The sequence below is a fragment of the Crinia signifera genome, chromosome 9, assembly GCF_055691185.1.
Source record: "Crinia signifera chromosome 9, ASM5569118v1, whole genome shotgun sequence".
Lineage (NCBI taxonomy): Eukaryota > Metazoa > Chordata > Amphibia > Anura > Myobatrachidae > Crinia > Crinia signifera.
Genome location: NC_139225.1, coordinates 76,177,413 through 76,202,854, shown reverse-complemented (window position 1 = coordinate 76,202,854; position 25,442 = coordinate 76,177,413). Strand labels below are relative to the sequence as shown.

The 25,442-nt window shown below is 47.0% G+C and overlaps 1 long non-coding RNA gene across 1 annotated transcript; it reads right to left on the bottom strand.

The window, feature by feature from the left end:
- Positions 1 to 3,905: 3,905 nt before the first annotated feature.
- LOC146036632 (uncharacterized) lies at positions 3,906 to 25,442 on the bottom strand. The gene is made up of 3 exons (XR_014460887.1): positions 25,091 to 25,442; positions 8,737 to 8,851; positions 3,906 to 4,351 (listed from the first exon to the last, which is right to left on the bottom strand). It is a non-coding gene; the product is annotated as an uncharacterized LOC146036632 (long non-coding RNA).

Sequence of the window (25,442 nt, the reverse complement as noted above, 5' to 3'; positions counted from 1 at the left end):
CGGCAGTACTAAGCAGAGGAAGGAAGTGACAGGTGAGAAGAGGTCCTCAGGCTCCATGGAGACAAGAGTCTCAGACCAAGCTGATGGATGGTACAAAAACTTATCAGTTAACTGCATCAGTTAAACTGTTACTGTTTAAAAAAAAATGACACTGTGTCTATAAGCCCCCCCACCCTGTCCCCTTTAAGAAAGTATAAGGATGGGTTATCTACAAGACGCTTTTGATTTGTATTTTAAAAATGCTTATATTCAGTCCAATAGATTTTTCAGTAGGGGTAATAGCTTAACTTAAATGGTCATAGCTAATGATGTGCCAAATGCTGTGTACAAACGGTGCAATTTATCCTTTCGATTTTGACTATATAGTCAAGATCGAATCGGGATCGCATAGACATACAGGGCCGCCGACAGGGGGGGTCTATGGGGACAAGTGTCCTGGGCCCGGCCACTCTGACAGGAGGGGAGGGCCTGCAGCAACCCCCTGCCTCTTCCCCCTCTTCTACCCTCTTGCCTGCGGCCTCTAACCTCCATCACATTGGCGGGCCGCGCTTTGTCTGCAGCCCGCCGCACAGCACATCAGCCCCCTGGCCATTGCCCAGTTCCACATCCCAGCAGCACCTGCCGCCTGCTGCCTGCCTCGGACGGTAAAGCAGGCAGTGCGGTGGGCAGCAGGACAGCCAGTAGCCCCCACAATTGCGACGCAACGTGATGACGTCACGCTGCGCAAGGACGAGGAGCCTGAGGACACCCGCAAGCAGGATTACACCCACCCCCATATCCCCAGAGACCCGGGATACCCGGCAGCACTGCACAGAGGAGCCATCCTTGCCCATACAGGGGAGCCAGAGCTGCATCGGGGAGATGCTCTTGCAGGTGACAACAAGGAGGAGATGATGTGAGGGAGCTCCTGCTATGCTAATATATATATACCTCCTTGACTTGCTGCTATCAGGTTGGGCTGTTGTCCTCTTGATAAAGGCCGGGTCACGGCCGAAATGTCGACTTGGACTTTGGTCCTATACACTGTGTGGTGATGTATTAAACATCTTCTACTACTTTATTGTCTGGTGAGTGCCCTGATTGGACCCTGAGGGGCCCGTCATATACTATATTGAAGGAGCACATTTTGCTACTATAAGGAATTTTTTGTATTGATTGATTTTTTTTTGGGGGGGGGGGGGGGGCGTCCTCGCGCTGCTGCCGTGAAACTAAACAAGTACCATGTTTTAAAATATACATGTAACCAGATACAGGATAATGCCCCTGGACTAGGACCAGATGCTTGGGGGGGGGGGGGGTATTCAGTTATATGCGCTAGTATTTTGGCCAATAAAAATGGTCTGATAGCGTGATTTTTGACCGATGGTCAATTATAGCTTGTTTTTTGACAGCACGAAAATGTCTTTTTTTTTCAGGCAAGCACACATAGGATCTAGCACACATAGGATCTGAGATAAGTATATGCGCCCATGTGTTATCGTGGATTATGCTTCACGTGCCTGAGGCTTGCAAAGAATAATCCCAATAAGTGCTGGTAATATACAGATGTTAATAAATTTGCTGGGGGGACAATTTGATATTAGCACCATGATTGAGGGGTATTTCAGGGGGCTAATTCACTATCCACAGTAAATACCCTTGTAATTGTCACCATGGGGCTGGGACTGAATATGTTTGAGGCAGGGGCGTAACTAGATATTCGGAGGCCCCATAGCAAAGACAGTAAGGGACCCCTATTTAGCAACTGATGGTGATAAATGTATGTAAAACATATTACTTACACAGTAACGATGGGCCCCCTTCAGCTCTGGGCACCATAGCAGATGCACCCATTGCACCTATGGTAGTTACGCCCTTGGTTTGAGGGCATATTATGAGAAGCAGAATAGCTGTGGCCAGTGCCATGTTGGCATGTACACTTCTACTCTACCACCATTTAGGTAAGAGGATTGAATAGGAATATGAAATAGAAAAATTACGAGAGTCCGCTTATCCAATGTCCAATATGTGTAGATGTGGTGTTATTCTGGAAGGCCAGATAACACTCTGTGTGTTCTGTGATTTAGAGCAGGTGGTGCTCCACCGGGCACCACAATTAAGCAGCTGCACTATGCCAAGAAACTGTATGATTCTACTTTCCTCCCTGACACCGGGTACAAGATGAACCTGAACAACAGAATATCCTTCCAGGTCCCTGGAGGAATGTCAATTACCGGCTGCATGTTACAGGTATGTATTTGTTGTTTTACAGGTATGGTTAAATCATGCTGTGATTTTAGTTTTCATTACTGAATTATACCCAGCTCATAGCAGTGATTGCTATTAAATACGGGTATTGTTGGTGGTCCTTTACATTGAGTGATGAATTTGGTTAACACAAAGTTTCAAAATGGAAACTCCCTTTTGCATAATGTTTACAGCACATCCGTCGAAATCGGTGCTACAAGCGCTAAAGAGGCTAGCCTAACGAGCTACTACACCAATGAACATTCAAAGTATAACATTTAATAACATATAAAAAGCATTTAAAAACACTTCAAATAAAGTATAAGGGATCCGTTCCTATATATATACCGCCAATTGTATCCACATAGACTCCAATATTCCAATTTTAAACTCTGGATGGATGGAATAACACAGGGCCTTATTCTGGTTGGTGCGGCCGGGCCGTACGCGTACGTTCCGGGGTTTTTTATGATCTGCGCATGCGTACATTCGCTAATGCGCAGGCGCGAACACTCCACAACGCTTACGGACGGGTCTCTACGTGCGAAAAAACCTGTACGCGAGTGTACGGGCATTGGGGGCGGCATAGGGGCGTGTTGAGGGGAGCGGCCGAAATAATGAGGGAAAATGGGCGTAAACATGGGCGTACACGGGGGTGTGCACCAAAAATGAGCGGTGCTACTACCGCACGATCGACTAAAGCACCGTTCATTTCGGACACAAAACAGGCGGCCGCCAACCGCCATCTCAGACCACCCCTACAGATACCGCATGCCAGCGTGCGCCTGGGTTTGCTAATTTACGCTGATTACTACTCAAACACATACACCTGAATGTAATAACCAATGCTGCAGTCTATTAAGTCAAAACCATGATTTCACTACCTGCAAGCCACACACAGCACTCAAACACATTGGAAGCTTATCTTTCTATACTTCTCTACATTTAAAGGTTTGTTTAATTTAAGCTAAGAATCTTTTTAAGACCTGCTTATATATGCTAAGGTAGGTATTTGTTAAACAGTTATACACATTCACTACGTGCTTTCATAGACTTTACACAGTAGCACACTCAATCTACACAAGTCGACATGTGTCAACGTGTTCACTCTAATACAAACATAGGTTTTGTATTTATGATACAATAACATAAACCACATCTAACACCTACAAAGGATGTTTCAGCAATGTTTTAAGCCCATGCCCACTATTTTGCACATTAATTAATTCAATCAATTAATTAATTTTCATAATTATAGTTGAAAGGCAAGATTTGCAGGTCCATATATGTGAAGGGTATGTCAGCGTACACGGACGTACGCTCACTCTCACGAGCGGTGACATAAGCTGAGTTTTCTATTGAAAACAATAGGGACCCGTCCGTGCAAGCTGGCGTACGCTCAGATAGCCGCAAGAAGTCGGTGGGAAGACGGACGAGAGACGTCCGTAAACGGTGGTGTACGCTCAATTGTACGCCAGTTGTCGGAGTGTAAGGGCTGGCCCGTCCGTGTACGTTGGCGTACGCACAATTGTATGCCACTCCCCTTTGACGTTGTTTCTGGCCGTACGTATGCGGCTGAGTTGTAGGTGGACTTAACCCCAACGGCCGCGTACGGATAGCGTACGTTAATAGCGAACGTACGCACGTTTGGCCGCTACGATCAGAATAACCTCCACAGTCCCCACGTGTGGGTGGTTGAGTTTATATAGTTACCGCAGTTGTAGTCACCGGGAGATTTTATTCCAATCAGATTGCATTTGCAGCAAAAAGTTTCTCCAAGATGGCCTGTAACATGGCAGTTAGCAGGTGATTGGCTGGATGTTTATCTCTCTTTATCACCCTTGCATTTATCTCTTGTTAAGGTTTAATACATCTGCCCAATATTTTAAATTCTACCATCTTGTGATATTTCAGCCAGCACTGGCACATTATTTTTCTTTCAGTTCCCTTTTACATACCAATTAGGGGGTTTGTAAAAAACTGGAGGGGCTTCACAAGGTTCCCTCTGTCTCAAATCTCAGCCATGCAATTCACATATTGCTGAATCTTCTCAGCTGCATCATTAGTATGCCAGTGAGAAACCACTGCATAGTTTTGAGGATTTCACCGGAGTTCCAAGAGGAGCCTAGAACAGATAAATTGCAGTTAAAATCTATTCTTTATAGCCATGATATCATATGCCGCAATATGGAATAAACCTGCTGATCCACCACTAATAAAGAGACAGAAAGGTGGCAAATATGCACCGTTGCATCAGGCACAGTTCACATGAAAAATAAGACGCAATTATTTATAGATTTATTTGTATTTTGTAAGATTATCATTTAACAATCTGACACATTTTTTGGGTGCCTTGAGTTACATAAATTGAACTAATGTTGCATTAAAAAGTATTAAGTAACACATTTGTTTTGTGTTGAGGGAGAAAAATCACTAGTGCAGCTGTGCAGCTGTAACCTAACTTTGATAGAAATGATTGAACTCATTTGTGACTCTAGAGGGATTCCACTGTCTCCCACTCTAATTAAAAGACCATTGATTGTTTTTTTTTTTTTTTTTTTTTAATTGATGTGTGGGTGTTTATGTGCATATATTGTACATTAGCATATTAGTCAACTAGGTTAGTGGCAATAAGGAGTAATGGGGCCAGTTGCAGCGTGGGAGGCTAAGCCTCTGAGGGGATGGGAGATTAGCATAACTATCGCCTTGTTCTATGTAGTACCTAATCATGTGATCAGCACCGCAACAACTAGGATAAATAATACGCACCAACAGTAGATAGTAAACAATTCTCTTTTTAGTATCACCTATACTCAGTGTAATATCTAGGCATTTTATCTTACAATTATATAGTAAATGAAATAATAATCTCTGCATTCAGAAAGTGAAAGGGTTAACAATTGCTGTCATAGCAGGAGATTCCCTGGCAGCCCCTCACTGTGACTCTGTGTAGGCGGAGGACAGAGGCTGTTAACATGTCATTATATTGGTCTGCATCCTCGGAAATGTCAAGGTGAGAGGTGTGCAGAGCACCCGATAAGACTACCCATCGAGTCTGTGGATGACTCATAATGTAAGTCTGATGGCGCATGTGGGAATAAGCTGTGGATATCACTGTCAGGAACTAAACATAAAGGCATTGGGCACAGCTGGCACACAGAACATCATTTAATGGGTAACAAGTAAAATCACATTTGACAGCAGAAATAAACCAATTGGTCCAGCTCTGTTTAACTAATATCTATATTTGGGCTGATACTTTTTATTATTATTATTATTATTATTATTATTATTAATAATAATAATAATAATAATAATAATAATAATGAATATACTCAGATGGCCATGTTTTTCCTTGTGTTTTTCATTTCCCCATCATGTCTGCTGGGAATCTAATCAAAGGATCTGTCACCTTTTTTCTCATAAAACCAAAGGCTCTGTTTATGAAGTAGGTGAAGAGCTGGAAAAGGTTCCTTTACAGATTTGTGCCATTTATCAAAAAAGTAACCCATTCACCTCTAGATCTCTGTGGGCTCGGCAGTATCTGGTAATTTTGAGGCAATGAAGTTACTTTTTGAAGTACTGCAGTGTATTTTATACATTATATATACACTATATATCATATGGTTTAATGATTATCAAAATACAGAATAGGTCATGTACCAGCCACTCTACATATTATTCTTCTGTTGCATGTCTGGAAGCTAAGACTGCAGTGCTAGTCTTCATATTACCACCAATACATAGGACAGGCTGTACGGGTTAGCTGATGTCCCTACATATGACAGGCTGTACAGGTTAGCTGATGCCCCTACATAGGACAGGCTGTACAGGTTTGCTGATGCCCACTACATAGGACAGGCTGTACAGGTTAGCTGATACCCCTCTTCATAGGACATGCTGTACAGGTTAGGTGATGCCCACTATATAGGACAGGCTGTACAGGTTAGCTGATGTCCCTATATAGGACAGGCTGTACAGGTTAGCTAATGCCCACTATATAGGACAGGCTGTACAGGTTAGCTGACGACCACTATATAGGACAGGCTGTACAGGTTAGCTGATGCCCCTACATAGGACAGGCTGTACAGGTTAGCTGATGTCCTTTACATAGGACAGGCTGTACAGGTTAGCTGATGCCTACTACATATGACAGGCTGTACAGGTTAGCTGATGCCTACTACATAGGACAGGCTGTACAGGTTAGGTGATGCCCACTATATAGGACAGGCTGTACAGGTTAGCTGACGACCACTATATAGGACAGGCTGTACAGGTTAGCTGATGCCCCTACATAGGACAGGCTGTACAGGTTAGCTGATGCCCACTACATAGGACAGGCTGTACAGGTTTGCTGATGCCCACTACATAAGAAAGGCTGTACAGGTTAGCTGATGCCCACTACATAGGACAGGCTGTACAGGTTAGCTGATACCCCTCTTCATAGGACATGCTGTACAGGTTAGGTGATGCCCACTATATAGGTCAGGCTTTACAGGTTAGCTGATGCCCCTACATAGGACAGGCTGTACAGGTTAGCTGATGTCCCTTACATAGAACAGGCTGTACAGGTTATCTGATGCCCACTATATAGGACAGGCTGTACAGGTTAGCTGATGCCCCTACATAGGACAGGCTGTACAGGTTAGCTGATGCCCACTACATAGGACAGACTGTACAGGTTTGCTGATGCCCACTACATAAGACAGGCTGTACAGGTTAGCTGATACCCCTCTTCATAGGACATGCTGTACAGGTTAGGTGATGCCCACTATATAGGACAGGCTGCACAGGTTTGCTGATGCCCACTACATAGGACAGGCTGTACAGGTTAGGTGATGCCTCTACATAGGACAGTCTGTGCAGGTTAGCTGATGTCCTTTACATAGGACAGGCTGTACAGGTTAGCTGATGCCCACTACATAGGACAGGCTGTACAGGTGAGCTGATGCCCACTACAAAGCACAGGCTGTACAGGTTAGCTGATGCCCACTACATAGGACAGGCTGTACAGGTTAGCTGATACCCCTCTTCATAGGACATGCTGTACAGGTTAGGTGATGCCCACTATATTGGACAGGCTGTACAGGTTAGCTGATACCCCTGCACAGGACAGGCTGCACAGGTTAGCTGATGCTTCTACATAGGAAAGGCTGTACAGGTTAGGTGATGCTTCTACGTAGGAAAGTCTGTACAGGTTAGCTGATGTCCCGAACAAGTGCTCAAGGTCCACCTATACGAGGATGAGGAGGTCGGGGCAGATCACAAGGATACAGAGGCAGAAGACCAGACAGATGATGAAAGAATCTGTAATTAACCTTTCCAATAAACCGTTAACGGAGGCTGAATTAAGTGTGTTATCAAAAGGGTTATCCTTTGATCCCACAGTTAAATAAGATCCATTCCAACTTAAAGTGGATGTGTATAAATTTAACAGTCGCCCTATAGTTTCTTCCTGAGAGCCTCTTTATCAGCCTATTGCTATATTCCTTGACTCAATGCTGTACCCTTGTGTACAGAACATTCCCTAATAATTAAAAGATACCACTGCATTATTATTGAAATTGCAAGATTTAAATGATTTGCCACAAGACTTGGTGATGTGTAGCGCAGACGTGACTAGTCTCCACACCTGCATGGTGTGGAGGCAGTCCGTCGACTGCTGGTTGATAAAACCAATTATGTGGGTCCGCCTATTGATTTTTTTCTGGAATTATTAATGTTGTTTTTGACTAAAAATTACTTTATTTACAATGGCAAATACTTTCTGCAGATCTCTGGTTGTTCAATGGGGTCCACTGTGGCCCCAGCTTATGCAAATGGCTATATGCATTCTGTTGAACAAGATATATTTTTTATTGATGGAGTTTTGACATCTGAATGTAGTCAATATTTGAGATATATAGATGGCTTCTTGATATTTTGGTCTAACAAACAAGAGTCTTTGCAAGAACTACTCTCATCCCTCAATAAAACCAAATGTGTAATTAAATTCACATATGACATGAGAATGTGAAACATACATTATCTTGATGTGGCTATAACATTAAAAGCAGGATTTCTCCAAACTGCGCTGTATACTAAAGTCACTCACTACAATTCCCATTAGCAGAATAATAGCTTTCACCCAGAGGCACTAGAGAAGGGTTTACCATTTTCACAATTTTTTAGGGTAAAGACCCATTACAAGTTGAACAAGCCCTGGATGATATGCTACAGAAATTTGTAGAGAGGTTATGATAGGACTTCACTATTGGCCACTAAAAATAAGGTACTGTATGAAAAATGCCCAGACAGGACACACTCATTAACAGCAAGAGTGTACAGGATACATCTGCTTTGGTCATCCCCATGGGTAAATAAATACACGGTGGATAGTCAGAATATCAGAGCCAAAAAGTGGTGGCCAATTGTGAAGACAGACAAGGATTTAACTGCCATAAAACTGATGCCTTGTTTTACTAGGGGCAGAATATCAAAGATAATGTAGCTAAATTAGATGTCACTAACCTTGTCAAAAAAGAGGAATCCCATTTTCTTAGGAAAAAGCATGGCTGTTATCGCTGCCTTGGCTGTGCAACATGCAATACCCTAATGGTTGGGCATACATTTAACCATCCCCACACTGGTAAAAAAAAAAAAAATAATTATACTCTGACATGCTCATCAATGTTTGTTGTTTACTTGCTTACATTCTCGTGTGGGCTCTCATATATAGGGAAAACGCAGCAACAGTTTAAAGAATGTATGGCGTTTCATAGAAGAGCTGTAAAGCAAGCATTAACATCACATAAAAGTGAACAGCCAGTAGCTAGACATTGTTTACTTACTAAACGTAGCGTGTATCAAGGCAATAATAATTGATCAGATTCCACCCAGGTGTACGAGGAGGCAATAGAGCAAAAAGGCTCTTGCAACTCCAATCCAGGTGGATTTATAAACTTAACACCTTAGCCCCAAAAGGGTTGAACGAACAACTTGGTTAACAATGTTTTTTGTAATAATGTTTTTCTTTTGTAAATATTTTTCTCTTTATATATAATTCCTGTGCCTTCCCTTTTTGTTTAGAAATGTGCATGTATATATATGGAACTAGCAGCAGCAACACTTATTATCACCTTGGACACTATCCGGACCAGCGTGGACGGACCAATGTGCTTTTTGTCACGTCATCTCGAGCCATAGCAAATTGGCAACATTTATTCGCCATACTGCACCTTTTTCATTATTCGGATGCCCATGAAACGCTGGGCATTCCCATGGCCCAGCACCGCCACTGCCCACAACCGCCTTCATCCCTTCCTACACACTGAGAACAAACCCAACCCATCGGGGCAAGGGACGAATTTGGTTCACTCCATGTGTCTCAAATATTTGGCCAATGATGCGTACATAAAGAAAAGACATACATCTGGCAAGCAAAAACAACGGTTTTTAACTGTGATTAGGTTTTTTTTCACTACTACTACATTAAATAGACCCAGAAAAGTCGTTCATCATTTTTATATACTTCAGTACTGTTGTATTCTGTTAAGAATGTGCAGAATTTTAGAAATGTACTATAGTTTTCTTGGATAATAGTATAATACAGTTACAGTAGACAGGTGTCAGAACTGCATGTATGCTGCATTTATGGATCCGATGCAGAGGTTACATGCAAGCAGGGGCATAGCCAGAATGTTTTGTGAGAACAGGGACAAATGCAAGATTTTCATAAAGGTAGGGGGAAGGTTGCAAATACAAATGTCTATAAATATCATAATCTCCAGTAGCATTCATAACTCATTGCATCCCATCAGAACTGTGTTGTTATCTGGCGGGAGTGCCATGCTATGGAATCCTCTCCTTATATAACCCTCCTATTATCCCTATAGATTGTAAGCAATTTCACATCATTTTAGCCCTGCTCCCTCACTGCGGATCCGCGAAATCCAGTATTTGGTGCAGCGTGGCAGGGGGGTGCGGGGGTGATGCGGGAGACTTGCCCACCTTCCCGGGTGGTCGGGAGGAGGACACGATTTTTGGGAGCCTCCCAGCCATTCTGGAAGGGTAGGCAAATATGAGTCAAACAAAGCATAGCGTATATACAGATAGCAGAGACACACACACACACTAAATACTTACACATAAAGCATCCGTGCACACATTATATACACACATTACATACATACACACATTACGAGTAAGATGCAAATTTGGATGAATAAAAGAGGCTTAGCACAGAACCTGGCATCTGACTCACGGCAGACTTATCACACTGGGTGGCGTATTGATGCTACTAGGCATGAGGACACATCTGTACCAATCACAGAAATAAAAAACACTGAAAATATTAGAAAAATGCTTTTTCCAGCTACTCGGAGTACAAAGCACTTAGGCATATTTGATAAAGGTCACAATGCTGAATCATTACTACCAAAACGTCCTCTTGATTCTACATTTTTGCGAAAAATAACTCAATAATAATAGCTTAGAAAAACCTCAAGATGAGCTTAAAAATATTCTGGAAAAAAACAAATCCAGGACAAGTAATAAAATCTGTCGCAAGTGCTCAACAGACAAAGGTTTCACACCGCCCTAGTGATCCAGGTGATATGGGGCTTGCATATAACAACCTGATATTCTATGGGGGACATTAACTAAGATGTGTATTCTACTTCACATGTGATGTTGCTATGGGAAACCAATCATAATCTACTTATTTATTTAGCACCCTCTAGAAGATAGTAGACAGGATCTGATTGGTTGCCCATTACAACATCACATGTAAAGTAGAATACACATCTTAGTACATTTCCCCCTATGTCATTATACTGGACAAAGCACCGGGTACAGAAAGCATCTTTAGCTGATAAATAGGGTTAATATTCCCTAAACAGTTTCTTGTTTCTTTGTACTGTTTATCGCCATCTCATGAATAAGACAGGAGTTGACGCAGGATAGCTGTAGGCTGGTAGAGTAAGATATATTGTTTGCTTTTCACAGGTTACAAAGAAAGAATGATTGCTTGCCTGTATAATTGTGATTTATCTCATGAAACATTGGTCTAAATGTCCATCCACTTTCAGGTGATGGGAATGATGTCACTGTGTTCTGACAGGAGTCTACAATTCTGGGGGAGGAGGCAAAGTCACTGGCATGTAATAGGTGTAATGTCCGTGGTGGGTGAAAAACGGTGAGTTGAGTAAAGAACAAAAGCTCTGAGATATTGTAGGTGGAAGAACAAAGCTTAACAAGGAAAACAAATGACAGACCTCTTTCCCCTCACTGACTCATCTTCCAATAAATATGGTCTCATGATTCTTCCACAGTATACTGTATGTCATGCAAATTAGTTTTGTAGACAAATCCTTTGCAAAGTATTTATTTGTTTGTAATAACTGCATCAAAGCCAAGTATAAGGGGGAACAGAATCCAGAATTCACCTGCAGTGCTGGGAAATTAGTATCAGGTAAAAATCACCCTGCCGGGCACTGATAGATGACAGATCCATCCATACATATGTATGTATATAGAGATACAGATGTACCACCACACTCGCCATTCCTAAGAATGGGGTGCAAACAGCACCCACCCTTCCCAGGTTGGGGTGCAGTGGCCTGTGACCACACACTCTAGTAAATACAAATACAGGGGGCCCAGCACTCCCCATAATAAACTCACCTTAGTATACAACTAATCAATTCAATAAATAATGGGGTTTTAGTTTATGAATTGATCAATGAATTTAAGCTTGCAGCCCATCGCCAAGGAACCCCATTTCACTGCAAGTCCTACACTACACTCGATTCTGCTCGTAGTCTAATTGTACCTTAAGCTTTTTCTCGCGCTTATAATTATTATTATCATTTTATTTATAAGGCGCCACAAGTGTTTCGCAGCGCCGTACAAAGGAACAATACAGGGAGACAAAACTTGGCATAACATTGAATAAATAACAAAAAATACAGTACAAATAAAGAGCACCACAGTTCAATACACATTACAGCTTAAATGTAAGTAGTGAGGACCCAATCAACATACAACTAGAGGCTTGAGGCCAATGATGGAGATGAGTATGAAGATGGTCACTGAGTGTTGGAGTAAAGGGGAGCTGTGAGTGAAATGTGAAGAGAAGTGGGCTTTGACAACAGGAGGGAAGAGGGCCCTACTCGGAGGAGCTTACAATCTAGTAGGAAGGGGAGACAGACAGATTACAAGAGGTGCAAGCGAGGGGGTGGTGGTTAGATAGCAGGATGTAAACAGGCAAGGGGTCGGAGAACCAGCTGGTTTATGCAGTGGAAGGGTACGCTTTGATGAATAGGTGAGTTTTCAGTGCCCGTTTGAAGCTTTGCAAGGTCGGGGAGAGTCTAATGGAGCGAGGGAGTGCGTTCCACTGAAGGGGTGCAGCACGGGCAAAGTCCTGTACTCTAGCATGGGAAGCAGTGATCAGGGTGGAGGAGAGACGACAGTCGTCAGCTGACCGTAGAGGGCGGGAGGGTGTATGAATGGAGATGAGGTTAGAGATATATGGAGCAATGGAATTAGAGATGGCCCTGTATGTGAGTGTGAGGTGTTTGAAGAGGATTCTGTAGGGAAATGGAAGCCAGTGCAGATTTTGTTGAAGGGGAGTAGCAGAGTTAGAGCGGCGGGAGAGGAAGATAAGCCTGGCTGCAGCATTGAGGACAGATTGGAGAGGAGCTAGTTGGGATTGAGCGAGGCCAGTGAGAAGAGCATTACAGTAGTCAAGCCGTGAGATGACTAATGAGTGGATGATCAGCTTAGTTGCACTCTGTGAGAGAAAGGGCCTGATGCGAGCAATGTTGCGTAACTGGAACCGGCAAGAATGGGCCAGGGCTTGGATGTGGGGTGCAAAGGAGAGGGAGAAGTCAAGAGTGACACCCAGGCAGCGGAGTTGGGGAACAGGGGAGATGATGGCGTTGTTAACAGTGATAGAGATATTAGTAGGGGGCATAGCTCTGGGTGGGGGAAAGATAATAAGTTCGGTTTTGTCCATATTCAGCTTCAGAAATCGCTCAGACATCCAGGTAGAGATGGCAGCGAGGCAGTTGGAAACTTGAGAGAAAACAGTGGGGGACAGATCAGGAGAGGAGAGGTAGATTTGGGTGTCATCTGCATAGAGGTGATATTGGAAGCCAAAGGAGTTAATGAGTGCACCCAGAGAGGAGGTGTACAGAGAGAACAGAATGGGGCCAAGGACGGAACCCTGAGGGACCCCGACAGGAAGGATAGAAGGTGGTGAGGTAGAGCCAGAGGCAGAGACTGAGAAGGAACGGTTGAAGAGGTAAGAGGAAAACCAGTTGAAGACTGTGCCAGAGAGGCCAATGTTTTGGAGTGTGTGGAGGAGGAGAGGGTGATCCACAGTGTCAAAGGCAGCAGATAGGTCCAAAAGGATAAGCAGGGAGAAGTGACCCTTGGATTTGGCTGACAGCAGGTCATTGGTGACTTTCACTAGGGCAGTCTCAGTGGAGTGAAGTGGGCGAAAGCCAGATTGAAGGGGATCTAGGATGGAGTGGTCAGACAGGTAGCTGGTGAGACGCCTGTAAACCAGCCGTTCTAGTATTTTAGAGGCAAATGGGAGAAGAGAGATAGGGCGGTAGCTTGTGGGAGATAAAGGGTCCAGGTTAGGTTTTTTAAGAATAGGCGAGACCAGAGCATGTTTGAAGGGTGAGGGAAAGATGCCAGTAGAAAGAGATAGGTTAAAGAGGTGAGCAAGGTGGGAGCAGCCAGTGGGGGAGAGGGAACTGAGGAGACGGGAGGGGAGAGGGTCCAAGGGACAGGTAGAGGGGGGAGAGGATGAGATGAAGGAGCGGACTTCCTCAGCTGTAGTAGGGCAGAAGGATGACAGAGTGGGGTAGTTGGTAGGGGAGGATGATTGGGGTGGGTGGGCAGCACCCACCCCACAGTCTCTACGGTATTGTTCAATTTGTTTATTAAGTTTGGTACACCAATCAGTTTGAGTGTCCTCTATCAGTACAGGTTTGTGGGTTGTTTCAAATGAGGTTAGCTTGCTTCTAATCCAAACCCAACTCCTTGGTGGATTCATTAACAACTGAAAGTAAAAGGTCCATCGAACACTTATTAAAGATGCTAACCCATTTTTTTAAGTATTCTGCATCCCAATCGTGGGCATGTTGGTAACTCTAAAGCCACGAGGGATTTGCTTTTCTTTGTAATACTCATCCAACATTGAGGCATGCAACATATAATCGATCTCAAGTTTCTTGACATTAAACCAGTCTTTATATAAGTCCTCATTCTCGACCGTTGATCAACCGTTCGGCCATTTGTAAGGATGATGGAGAGTGCTATTAACAATGATGGACATGATATGGATATCTCCAATAATTTGTCCTTTTCTGAGCGTCAGGTGTTACTGGGACTTCAGAAAAGAACCGATATAGTCATCCGTAAGGCTGATAAAGGGCGGTCATTTGTGGTACATGATCTGCATAAATATTTACATGAATGCCAGGGGCAGCTCTCTGATCTACAAGTATATTAATGTCTTGTTAAGGATCCTCCCAGTGAATTTAAAACAGAGTTGGATGATATTCTTTTTGCTGCTATGAATAGTGGGTCCATTTTGGAGGAAGTATGTTCGGCATTGCGCACTGAATATCCTATTGTGCCTTTATTTTATACCTTGCCGAAGGTGCACAAAGGTTTGGTGGACCCCCCCTGGCAGGCCAATTATACCTGCCAGGGGGTCTTTATACAATCCGTTGTCTACCTACCTTGATTCCTCCCTTAATCCCTGCATTCAGCGTACCAGGTCTTATCTTAAAGACACCAATATGCTTATTAAATGCTTGCAGGAAGTAGAATATATATACATATATATATATATATATATATATATATGAGGCGGGGGGGGGGGGGGATTCAGCACTCCAGGCGTCTTTGCAAAAAAACACTCTTAGGCCATCCTTATGGACAACGTTTCCATGCTTTTTTAATAAGCAATTTCTTCAGGTCATGGCATCAAAAGAACAATGTACAAGTCCTACCTTATATCACCCTGGTGTGGCTCAGCGTCTTCCGGAAGCGGGACCGCACGCCCGGCCGGTCGGCGCTGTGTGATGACGTCACTAGCGTGTACGTCCTGATTGTGCTCCCGTCACCATGACAACCTGTACACAGAAGGGCGCAGCGTTCCATGCGCTGCTATAACAATAATAACAACCAAAGTTGCCGTCTTTCAAAATACTGAATACAATAACAATAACAAGCACTGGCAAGTGTGTTAATAGCAGGAATATATTTAGCAGAGAAGATGTTAGTGGAGAAAAGATACACTCATACAGATCACAAACTCTCCGCAAAGATCAGAGTATTTAGCAGAGAAGAAAAGGAAGAAACCATACATACCATCAGTGGCGTAGCTACAGGGGTCGCAGCGGTCGCAGATGCGACCGGGCCCCTGAGCCAGGGGGCCCAACCCCCGCCACTGTCCTGGAAGAGGGAAGGGAACAGAACGCTCCCGTTCCCAGTGCTGCTTTGCGGGCCCGCGTGCGTCGCGCTGACGTCACGCGGCAAGGGGTCCCCTTCCTATAGGATGCCTGCGACTGTGGACGGGACACGGTGGCCGTATCTGAGCTGTGATTGGCTGCAGCGGCGAGCCGCTGCAGCCAATCACAGCTCAGATACGGCCACCGTGTCCCGTCCCCAGCCGCAGGCAGCCAATAGGAAGGGGACCCCTTGCCGCGTGACGTCAGCGCGACGCACGCGGGCTCCAACCTCCCCCTCCCTCTCCCACCGCTTCCGCGCCTCAACACGTGTAGGCTGCCAGGACTCAGGAGCAGGACCGCCCGGCGCCCTGTATCAGACGGACTACAGTGAGTCCAGTCTGTCAGCCAGCTTTTGAGATTATGGGGAAAATTGCTTAAACTGCTGGGATGTGTAGTTCCACTGTTACAGTGGAACTACAGGTCCCAGCATGCCCTGTCACAGTTTTAGAAATCCATTATCTAAAATCTGTGGCAGGGCATGCTGGGACATGTAGTTCCACAACAGCACTGACTCCAGTCCTGTCAGGCTTTTGAGATTATGTGAAAAATTGCTAAAACTGCTGGGATGTGTAGTTCCACTGTTACAGTGGAACTACAGGTCCCAGCATGCCCTGTCACAGTTTTAGAAATCCATTATCTAAAATCTGTGGCTGGGCATGCTGGGACGTGTAGATTTTGTTGTATGTAGGGGGCCCCAAGCTGACCTTTCGCACCAGGGCCCATGAACCCTTAGCTACGCCCCTGCATACCATCATGTGAAGACACAAGAGGAGAAATAAGATAATAGCATAACAAATGCTACAGCGCATGCCACGGATTACAAGTTACCTCTAAATGCACATATTAATTACATATAATGTCAAACTGGGAAAAACCTCTATGGGTATAGTAGGATATATTAAGCAGAGAAGATACAGTTTAGAAAATACCATTCATACAGATCTCATATATTCAAAAGATTAGAGTATAGCAGAGAAGAAAAGTAGGAAACCATACATACTTATAAGAATAAGAATTACAGTTAAGGCAAAACGAGGGCTGCATAGGCCAGAGTGTAGTTAAGAGCCCGGGGATTTAGGGGTTAAACGCAGATACACATGCAGCACAGAGCAGTGTGTAATTCTTAGGCAGGTTAGCATGTGGTGCTTATGGGCCAATCAGCACCCAGAGGGGAGGTAGCTTAAGTGGGGTATATAGGGTCCAGCTTAGGGGGAGGAACTTCCTCTTGGAATCCGGATTCACACAGTGCAGCACGCGAAGCTAAGTACCTTTTTACCTTGTTTTTAGGCCTGTTTCATCGCGCAGCTGCTAGTATGTCCGGCCGCCCCAAGAGATCTGCCCCACCACCACGGTGGTTAGCAGACGCAGCCCGCCCGCTGGTGACTGTACCAGCGCGCGGAGGAGGCAGGGGAGGCAGCAGGACGGCCGCGACCGCGTCATCGCGGGTGCGCTCCTGCACAGTCTACCTCTGGGGGACATGTTTCCCCAGCGCAGGGAAGCGTCTCCCCGGCTCAGCAGGGCTCTGCTGTGAGCGGGGAGCGCGCTGCGCCATTAGCACATGGTGGGCACCCAGCAGCGAGTAGCGCTGCTGGGGACAGTGCTTTGGCGCCATCTGCTGGCGTTTTAACGCCAGCGCAGGTTATTCATACCCCCATGGGCACCCCGCGCGCTTCAGGCAGCGGGGTGAGCGGTGGGGGGGTTTCACTGAGCGGGGGGGATGGGGGGGTGCCCCCCAGGACTAGTACCCCTTTAGCGCAGGGTCCAGGGAGTCCTCTGCAGGTCATAACAGGGGGCCCCACGTGGAGCCCTCTGCGGATGACGGCAGGTGGGCGGCGCGGTGCGGGTCAGCCCCCTTTGGCCTCCCTGACTAACATCTTGGCCCCGGGGAGGGGGTCGCTCATACCCTTGGGCTGGGACGGTGGCCGTGGGGACGCTTTCGTCGGCGGCCAGATGGATGGCGGTGCCCCCCCCTTCCAGGGTTGGCAGGCACCGCAGCAGCAATGGCATCAGGGCCAGCAGCCATTCCCTGCGGCCTCTCAGGGCTTCGCCGGGGCCCCGGCGGGGCAGGGGGGGCACCAGGGGTTTGGCCACACGGGTTTCGGGGCGGGTCAGCAGGCATTCATGCAACCCCCCGTGCAACAGCAGCAGCAGTGGGCCTTTCCTGGTCAGAATGCAGGGGGGTACACAGGGTACCCCATGCCCCACCCACAATACGGGCCCTACCCAGGGACCCATCAGCCCCCTTTCCCGTACTTCCCCCAAACAGCGGGGGTAGGTGGAGGTTTTCCCGGGGGGGGGGGTATTTCGGGGGAGCATGGCAGGGTGCTGGGGCACCACAACAGCAGGGCCCGGGGGGGCCGCAGCAGGCTTTTCAGGGGGCGGCTTACACTCACCCCAACATGTATGCCCAGGCTCAACAGGTCAACCAGGTTTATGCGACTGGGGGCCTGGGGAGCTCTGGTACAGCAGCGGGAGGGTCAGTGAGGGTGACGGGCTCAGGATATGGTCCTAACACTGCACCTTTGTCTCGCGAGGTATCCTCTGTCGGTGGCAGGAGCGGCATTTTCGGGGGATCGTCCCAGGAAGAGGACGCAGAGAGGTCCAGGAGGGTCCCGGAATCAAGGCCAGCAACACCGGTGGCGACTCCAGCCATACCCAGGGTCCCGGCACCAGCTCCCAGGTCGACTGAGACCCCGGCGTCCACATCAAGGGCAGAAGCATCCACGTCAGCAGGGACGGGGGCCACAGCACGGGTGGATCCCGTGGTCCAAGGCGAAGCTTCTGGAGATGGTGAGAATGATAATACATCAGAGTGTGCATCCTCTTCCTCCCACTCCTCAGCTAGTAGTGATGAGTCTGGGTCCCCCAAGCGCCCGCGCAAGTTTGCGAAAATGGTTGCGCGAGCGGTGGCGAAAAAAGTGGGTGGCGCTAAGCGGGCGAGGAAGGAGGCGGAGCCAGAGGTAGCTACCAAGGCAGGCGACATGGTCCATTGCACTAACACCGCCATGGCCAGGGGCCTGCGTAAGGGTATAAAGGATAAGATAAAAAGGGGAAAGTTTGTCGACTTCTTCACATTGACAGTCGACATGAAGAAAGATTTTGAGGCAGCCAAGAAGGCGGGAAGTGGTAGCGAGGCGGCCTTTAAAGGCTTCCACAATTGGCTGAAGGGCTTTTTAATCTTCTCCTCTTGTTATCTGAGCACAAGGCCTGGGGAGCACGTGAACGTCTTACGCTACCTGTTCCTCGTGAACGAGACGTACACGGATTATAAGGGGCTGGCGTGGCGGAACTACGATGAGAAGTTCCGCCTCGCCCACGCCGGGTCAAGGGTCATGCCCATGGGCTGCAAGCACGTGGAGATTTGGCTCGAGGTCATAGGCAAGGGGCAGCATAGCTCAGACACATCGGGCAGGAAGCCATTTCCTGCGGCCAAACCCGGTTCCAAAGCCGGCAGCAAAGGGAAGTGCTTTGCATACAACGAAGGCAAATGTGACAGGGGCGCCAAGTGCCGCTTCCGTCACGACTGCAGTAACTGCGGGGGGGCGGGGCACCCCTCTAAATCCTGCAGGTCAGCGGCCAAGGGCGGGGATCACGGGGACGCCGGCACTGGCGGAAAGTAAGGCCCCTTCCCCAATTGTGGTAGACGCCCTGGCCCGTAGGTTAATGGCGTACCCTAACAGGGCTGACGCACGGTTTTTGTTAGACGGGTTTAGTTTTGGTTTCCCCCTTCCCATCCCTGACGGAATAAGGGTGTCCTGCATTAGGAACCTCAAGTCAGCCAGGGATTTTCCGGAGGTGGTCCGCCAGAAGGTCCAGGCTGAAGTGGCCCTGGGCAGGATGGCGGGCCCCTTTCCAAGGTGACCCCCTCCCTGACATGTGTTTTTCCCCTCTCAGGGTGGTTCCTAAGAAGACCCCGGGTAAATACAGGTTGATACAGCACCTGTCACACCCCCATGGCGCGTCCATAAACGACGCCATTCCGGATGAGTTCTGTAGTGTGCAGTACCAGCTATTTGACGAGGTGCTGGGCATAGTCCGGGGTTTCGGCCAGGGAGCACTTATGGCCAAGCTGGATATTGAATCCGCGTTTAGGCTCCTCCCATTACACCCTAAGTCCTTCAGGTTCATGGGCTTTAGGCTAGATGGGGGCTGTTACATAGACAAGTGCTTACCGATGGGCTGTTCTGTCTCCTGCTCCTCCTGTTCTGTCTTCCTGCTGAGAAATTCAGCACGTTCTTGCACTGGTGCATACGGAGCAGTACAGGGTGTGCGGGCGTAGCCCACTACCTGGATGACTTTCTCTTTGTGGGACCAGGAGACGACGGCACATGCGCCCATATATTGTCCCGGGCGGTTTCCCTGCTAGAGGAGCTGGGGGTCCCTATAGCTGCGGATAAGACGGAGGGACCCACCAGGGTCCTGTCTTACCTGGGCATAGAAATAGACTCGGCTGCGGGGTGCTGCCGCTTGCCCGAGGATAAGGTGACAAAGCTGCAGGGGTTAATAGTTGAGTGCTTGCAGAAGAAGAGGATACAGCTGAGACTATTGCAGTCCCTGCTGGGGTCCTTTAATTTTGCTTGCCGCATCATTCCCATGGGGAGGGTATTCTGCCGCAAGCTCGAGAGGGCCACGGCGGGGGTTCGGGACCCCCACCACACGGTCAGGCTGTCACGGGAAATGCGAGACGACATGGCAGTGTGGTCCACATTCCTGGGGCAATTTAATAGAGAGCTTATATGGCCCACGGAGCCCGAATCCAGCAAGGAACTGCAGCTCTTCACAGATGCTGCTGGCTCCACGGGATTTGGGGCTTATTTCCAAGGGGAATGGTGCGTCTCACGGTGGCCACAGTCTTGGATTGACAGGGGTTTCACGGTCAATCTTTTGCTGCTGGAACTGTTCCCCATCATAGTATCAGTGCAGCTGTGGGCAGCGGAATTGTCAAATCGGAACATAGTGTTCTGGTGTGACAACCTGGGGGTGGTACACGCAAGTAACAATCAGAGGGCGGCTTCCCCGGAGGCCCTCAGGTTACTGCGTTACCTTATGCTTCATTGTCTGAAGAACAATATATATTTTAGGGCTAGACATGTCCCAGGCATAGAGAACACTATCGCTGACGCCCTGTCTAGGTTTCAGTTTACAAAGTTTCGGGAGCTAGCTCCTGAAGCGTCACCCCTGGGGCTTAGGTGTCCAAATCTTGTATGGCAGATCATAGAATCGGCATGAAGGGTTTGGCACTGCTGTCACTGGCGCCCTCAACTCGCAGGGCTTACGAGGCGGCCTGGAGGGATTGGGAAGAGTTTCAGTCTGCGCCTGACGCTAGCGGTAAGTCGGTCGAGGACCGGTTACTCGCATTCGTATGGGGCCATTATGTAAGAGGCAGATCAAAGTCGGCTATGACGGCGGCTTTGGCTGGTATAGCTTTCCACAGCAGGCTGAGAGGGGAGCAGGATCCCACAGCCTCTTTTGTATTGAGTAAGGCTTTGAGGGGCTGGGCTAAGCAGCGGCCAGTGCCTCCTGACACTCGGCGGCCTATAGATGAGCGCATGCTAGGGGAGCTAGTAGCAAGTCTGGATAGGGTGGCCGATACCCCCTATGAGGCTGCGCTCCTGAAGGTGGCCTTTTCATTCGCCTTCTTCGGAGCATTCAGGATTGGGGAGCTGGTAGCTGCGAGCAAGAAGGCCCAGTCTGGTCTTAGGTCGGTGGACGTGGTTCTCCATGAGGACCACGTCCTGTGTAGGATACAGAGATCCAAAACAGACCAGCTGGGGAAGGGTAGTTGGGCCACCCTGCGATCCAGTGTGAACCAAGCCATTTGTCCTGTAGCATTATGCAGGGACTACATGTCTCTTAGGCCGGTTGGAGCCATGCAGTTTTTGGTGCACACAGATGGTGTGCCCCTCACCCGTTTTCAGTTCGGGGCTGTGTTTAGACGGTGCTTAACCGGCATAGGCTTGAGGGCTCAGGATTATGGGACACACTCCTTTCGCATAGGGGCCGCAACATGTGCAGCGGCGGCGGGGCTTCCACCCTCTGCCATACAGAAGGTAGGGAGGTGGAAGTCATCGGCTTATAGGAAATATATAAGATTAGATAAGATAGATAAGGTAGATAAGTTGTAGAATGCGCCTGTTGCGCCAGCCCAAAAACGTAAGTTTACAATCGGTTCTGGAACGGCTAGCGTTCTGGAATCGACGGTGTGGAGTGAATTTTTTACTTTTTCCTCCGAGATAGAACTAATTCAATTCGGCTGTCACCAAAGTTCACCGGAGGTTTTTTAAGTTTTTCACCTTCACTTGGGCTGTTTACTGTATTCTGGTTGTGTTACAGTGTATAATATATTGATGTTAACGTTAGGTTTTTTCTTTTTCAGCCTTTTCCCTTTCCTCATCACATCAGGGGAGAGTTTGGGTAGTGGGCCACTCATATATTTTTTGGGCGGCCAGGCATCCCATGGCCTCCAGAGCTTTAGGCTTGCTACGAGCGGACTCAGTGCAGTGGTTTGGGGTTAGGGGACTTCAGTGGGGTGGGCTCTATAGCCTACTAGTTTCCAAGGCCCGCAGTTCAGGTCCCCCCAACACATTAATAATACATCTAGGGGGCAATGACCTGGTCAAAAATACGGGGCTCTCACTCATGTGTAGCATAACGGCTGACCTGGAGCGCATTGCGGCCCTTTGGCCAGGGGTGCGGTTAGTGTGGTCTGATATTGTCCCCCGGCTTCAGTGGCGGGGCTGCAGGAATGCAGTTGCCATAGACAGGGCAAGGCGTAAGGTGAACCACGCTGTTTCCAGGAGGGTAAGCGCCATGGGGGGTAGCGCAGTGCGGCACCCCACGATAGTTAGGGAGTCGGCCCACCTCTATAGGTCAGACGGGGTCCACCTGTCTGACGCGGGCATGGAAATTTTCCTGGGCAACATCTTTTCTGGCGTGACTCGGCAATAGGAAGGCATTAGGTCTAGTTGAGGGGTGGCGGGCCTGGTCCCGGGCGACCTTGTTAGGTCTGGGGAGCCTTGGCAGTGGCGAGAAGGCGCTCTCGACCAGCAGTCGGGTGAGGTATCAGGTGGTCACTGTGTGGTATTACCCCGCCCTTGCCAGGACGGTGGGCGAGTCCCGAAATGAGCTGGGACGGTGGGCACCTCCTTGAGGTGTCCGCGCCTTACCTTAGAGGGGGCGGGGAGCCGTCAAGGTGCAGGCTGTACCTTACGTAAGGGGTGTGTTTGTTAGATTGGAGCGAGGCAGTCGCTGCCATTGACATACACCTCTGACTGGTGCTGGTCTCAAGTGCTGTCTTGGCCATCCCTTTGATAGACTAACAAGGGTCATACCACCTAAATAAATAACTTGACCATTTTAAACTTATGCCATGGTTGTCTGAGTCTTATTTTTAGATAAGGTGTCCGCGTGAATTATTTCTAGGAAGTTATTGTAAGGGTAACAACAAAGGGTAACCAATATAATCCCTTGGGCGCCTTAGGCAAAACGAGGGCTGCATAGGCCAGAGTGTAGTTAAGAGCCCGGGGATTTAGGGGTTAAACGCAGATACACATGCAGCACAGAGCAGTGTGTAATTCTTAGGCAGGTTAGCATGTGGTGCTTATGGGCCAATCAGCACCCAGAGGGGAGGTAGCTTAAGTGGGGTATATAGGGTCCAGCTTAGGGGGAGGAACTTCCTCTTGGAATCCGGATTCCCACCCTCCCATCCCTTCTTTTCTTTCCTCTCTCTGGTGCTCATTGCCTTCGGGCTGTCCAAACAATTCGGTTAAATTTAATTTAGTTTAAAAATCGGCGAGAAGGCGCTCTCGACCAGCAGTCGGGTGAGGTGTCAGGTGGTCACCGTGCGGTATTACCCCCCCCTTGCCAGGACGGTGGGCGAGTCCCGAAATGAGCGGGGACGGTGGGCACTTCCTTGAGGTGTCCGCGCCTTACCTTAGAGGGGGCGGGGAGCCGTCACGGTGCAGGCTGTACCTTACGTAAGGGGTGTGTTTGTTAGATTGGAGCGAGGCAGTCGCTGCCATTGACATACACCTCTGACTGGTGCTGGTCTCAAGTGCTGTCTTGGCCATCCCTTTGATAGACTAACAAGGGTCATACCACCTAAATAAATAACTTGACCATTTTAAACTTATGCCATGGTTGTCTGAGTCTTATTTTTAGATAAGGTGTCCGCGTGAATTATTTCTAGGAAGTTATTGTAAGGGTAACAACAAAGGGTAACCAATATAATCCCTTGGGCGCCTTAAGAGTATTTAGCAGAGAAGTAAAGTTAGAAAGGTGTGTATCTAGATCTCTGGATATCAGTGTAGGAGCTCTAGCACCTAAGTGCTGCTATATGGCCGTATGTGTGGGCCAAAAAGTTATGCGTATGCAATACATAACTGGAAAAGGGAGGAAAAATTTAGCAGAGAAGTAATACAGTGGGTAAGCTATTCATACAGATCACAACCACTCGATAGATAAGAATATTTAGCAGAGAAGAACAGTCTGAAACCACACATACCACAAAAAAAGACATGTACTGATCTTTATGTTACTTAAAGCAATACAGACATCCAAAATATGGACTTATGTGGTACAGTAAATGTCAATTTTACCGGGCTTAAGCTCGCATTGTGTGCTTCAATAATGTTTACAAGATCAATAGGAGTACCTCTCCAAAAAACTAGAAGATCATCTATGTAGTGGGTATAAAGTGCAATTTTGCTGGCAAGGATCTGTATCATATATATATATATATATATATATATATATATATATATATATATATATATATATATATATCTCATCCAATTCAGAACGGCAGCATATTATTCCAATTTAAGTATTCCATATACCGTACACATATGTATTCCATATACATCTATACACATAGAAGGTACTAACATGCTAGTATAATATGTAAGCATCTTAGATAGGATTCAAAGTTAGGAATGGAGAAGGATAGATTCGGAGGGAGCTAATACATAACTTTCACCAAGTAATTATTTCAAACAAGTTTTGAACTACTGTTTTTTACAATTAAAAAATTGTACAATATACACGTGCTACATACAAACAGCTGATTTTCATCAACAGTAAAAATAATGATGAGCAGAATTACAAGATGAAGGCAGTACAATCTCTCTCTCTCTCTCTCTCTCTCTCTCTCTCTCTCTCATATATATATATATATATATATATATATATATATATATATATAATGGCCTACGGTGCCCTCAAAATGGCTCAATATGCGTGCAGGGGTGCGGCACTCGGACATAATATGGTCACAGTAGAGGCAATTCTGAAGGATGTTTCAATTTAATGAAAAACTGTTATCAAGTAACAAGAAAGTGAGACCATGTACACACCTTTATACGTCTGTTATCCTGAGCTTTGCACTGCATGGGGTCCTTCTGCCAAGCACATCTACCCACGTGGATGCCGTCATCCCGTTGGCCCTGTGGCGTCTCGGCGCCTAGGCAACCAGGACGCTCAAACATAAATAGACAACCAAAAGTGAAAAACAACAAACATTTATACCTAAATGCTGATCTCATAAAAGATAATACAACTGAAGCATAAATAATAAACATGGACAGAAAATTTTCACAATAAAGTTATTGGAAACAAGCATGAGAAATGCTCTTGTTTAAATCCCAGGGGTGTATCACATCCAAAAGGGATATCCATTTACTTTCACACTGCAACAGTTTAAGAGAA